Here is a 3,574-nt window from a genome sequence, read left to right on the forward strand (position 1 = left end):
CGACTGAGTTCCTCATTTTGTTTTTATGTTTCCGCTGTCTGATGGGAAGGGTTTTGTTTTTGATCTTTGAGTTTCAGCTCTGTGTGTGTTGAGTTGCATTAAGATCAGGAGTTTTATAACCTCTTGACTGTTTCTGGCAACAGTTTTGTGGGACCTTGACTGTTAGCTTGGAAACCAGAGGAATAAACAAACATGCCTGTATAGCCTGCACAGCCACTCAGTGGACAGTTGTTAGCTTCTCAGTCACACTGATAGTTTTCTGTCTTGTACAAAGCAAAGCTAGTAGAAGAAAACAGTTTACTTGTATCTTCTGACCCAGGAGGACGACTGCAGACTCATGGACTGCTGATAAAAGCTGCCAAAGCCACATCAGACTACTTGGACAGTCTCTTGTGTGTGGTTCATGCTGCAGTCTGGCATCAGCAGGTGTTCTCCTGTCAGTATGCTGCAAATAAGGAAGCCATGAACATTAATAGGCTGATTGTAACTTGTAAGGTGTCTGTGATACTAAATGAAGACACTAGTCTCATTTATCACGACCGCAGGATTACGAGTAAATGTTGAATCCAGTTCTTTGCCTCGGGAGGAACGACTTACATGTGACGAGACTTTCAGGAAATGCTGGATTGCTGACCTTTAACATAACCCACCTGCCTCCAGCTCACCCTCACCCTGGCCTCCTTCACATGAACCTCCTCTGAGGGCTACATGTATAAAACATATATAAACAATAACATGATCAGTGTGAAACATCACAGATTCAGTGGGCTGTTAGAAACTAGACACTTATTCAGGTTTAATAAAATGAGAAGTATCAGAAACTTTGAAAGTTAACTGCAGTAAAAACGTGATGCTTCTCCCAAGAACAGCAGGACTCATAAGTTTAGTGCACACATATAGTTAAAGTACTATATATGGGCTTATAGTTAAACAGAACTCACTCACTGTGGTCAATACAAGGTTGGATAGAACAACAAACAAACCTAAAATGCAAAATGAGTGTGCGATGGCATGAAATCCTAAATTCACGTGTGACTAAAGGACAAATTAGGGTGAAACTAAGTGTGAGTAGGAGTGAATCTACTCGCTTTTAAAAAGTGATGCACTTGCTGACAGGTTACTATCATCAGAAAAAGGCTGCTGCCCTCCTCTGGCAGCATTTATCCATTACAGCCATCCACCGCTGACGATAACGGCGTGGAAGTGGATTCCTGCAGGTGCCATCGTGCACGGAGCTGGAGCAAGAACCTGCTGGGTTTTCATGTGTGTTGTCCTTTACAGGGACCTTACTGATGGTTGGATTCTCTGCATATTGAGAAACATCAGTGACAATGTGTGATAACTTTATCAGGTAGCAATAAGCATGTTTGGGTGTTTTCTGATTTAACCCTCTGGGCTCTGGCCTTGGTGGCCACTTCACTTTTTTCAACCATTTTTGTTCTCTTAATGGAATGAAACTTCCCAAAGGTGTGTATTTTTTTTCAGATTTTTTAATTTTCAACATCAGCTCCTTAATAATGTCAATAATATTCACTATACACCAAATTGTTCCTCTTGGTTCTATCGTGGCCATTTTGGCCAATTGAAACCCATCATAACCACCTTTTTGATTCCTTGTTACTGACAGTACTATATCCTGCGATTTAGGTAAATTTGCTTTCATTCTAAACTCAACACATGAAAGTTGTAGTTTTTAATGTTTTTTACCAAATTACATCATTTACCAATTTTTGGCCAAACAAGCGATTTCATGTAATATTCCTCGTTTCTAGTAGCAGCCTTTGATGGCCTACCACACTCCAATGGACCAAAATAATGAAACAATTTTGACATAGGTTTGATCTTAAGGATCTAATAGTTTGTGTTTGTGCATGACATTGCAGCACAAACATGTATTTGCAAGATAGACTGGAATAAATAATGACGCATCAAACATTACATAGGCTGCAGTGAGTTTCTGTGGATGCAGGTTGTTGAGCTTCCCAGTCAAACTCAGCTTTGAAGCACATGTTAAAAGCACTTTTACTCTTGTATTTATCATAAAAAGACACCATACCCAAAATATTAACTCTAGAAACAAAAACAAAACAACCCCAATCAGAGATAAGATAAGACTTTATTGATCCCACAGCGGGGAAATTTTTTTGCGTCACCTCAGCTCAGGTACAGATATCAGAAGGAAATACAAAAATACAAATAAGTACAATCGATGAAAAAAAGTAAGATAATACACTATATACAATGGTAGCATACACAGTATGTGATTATGGATATGGTTGGAAATATGGACATAAACTATATAGCTTGACATAGCTATTGTACCACTACTATTCCTATTTATAGACATGTATACACTAAATCTACAGGGAGTGCAGAATTATTAGGCAAATGAGAATTTTGTCCACATCATCCTCTTCATGCATGTTGTCTTACTCCAAGCTGTATAGGCTCGAAAGCCTACTACCAATTAAGCATATTAGGTGATGTGCATCTCTGTAATGAGAAGGGGTGTGGTCTAATGACATCAACACCCTATATCAGGTGTGCATAATTATTAGGTAACGTCCTTTCCTTTGGCAAAATGGGTCAAAAGAAGGACTTGACAGGCTCAGAAAAGTCAAAAATAGTGAGATATCTTGCAGAGGGATGCAGCAGTCTCAAAATTGCAAAGCTTCTGAAGCGTGATCATCGAACAATCAAGCGTTTCATTCAAAATAGTCAACAGGGTCGCAAGAAGCGTGTGGAAAAACCAAGGCGCAAAATAACTGCCCATGAACTGAGAAAAGTCAAGCGTGCAGCTGCCAAGATGCCACTTGCCACCAGTTTGGCCATATTTCAGAGCTGCAACATCACTGGAGTGCCCAAAAGCACAAGGTGTGCAATACTCAGAGACATGGCCAAGGTAAGAAAGGCTGAAAGACGACCACCACTGAACAAGACACACAAGCTGAAACGTCAAGACTGGGCCAAGAAATATCTCAAGACTGGTTTTTCTAAGGTTTTATGGACTGATGAAATGAGAGTGAGTCTTGATGGGCCAGATGGATGGGCCCGTGGCTGGATTGGTAAAGGGCAGAGAGCTCCAGTCCCACTCAGACGCCAGCAAGGTGGAGGTGGAGTACTGGTTTGGGCTGGTATCATCAAAGATGAGCTTGTGGGGCCTTTTCGGGTTGAGGATGGAGTCAAGCTCAACTCCCAGTCCTACTGCCAGTTTCTGGAAGACACCTTCTTCAAGCAGTGGTACAGGAAGAAGTCTGCATCCTTCAAGAAAAACATGATTTTCATGCAGGACAATGCTCCATCACACGCGTCCAAGTACTCCACAGCGTGGCTGGCAAGAAAGGGTATAAAAGAAGGAAAACTAATGACATGGCCTCCTTGTTCACCTGATCTGAACCCCATTGAGAACCTGTGGTCCATCATCAAATGTGAGATTTACAAGGAGGGAAAACAGTACACCTCTCTGAACAGTGTCTGGGAGGCTGTGGTTGCTGCTGCACGCAATGTTGATGGTGAACAGATCAAAACACTGACAGAATCCATGGATGACAGGCTTTTGAGTGTCCTTGCAAAG

Source organism: Maylandia zebra, linkage group LG4, assembly GCF_041146795.1.
Source record: "Maylandia zebra isolate NMK-2024a linkage group LG4, Mzebra_GT3a, whole genome shotgun sequence".
Taxonomy (NCBI): Eukaryota; Metazoa; Chordata; class Actinopteri; order Cichliformes; family Cichlidae; genus Maylandia; species Maylandia zebra.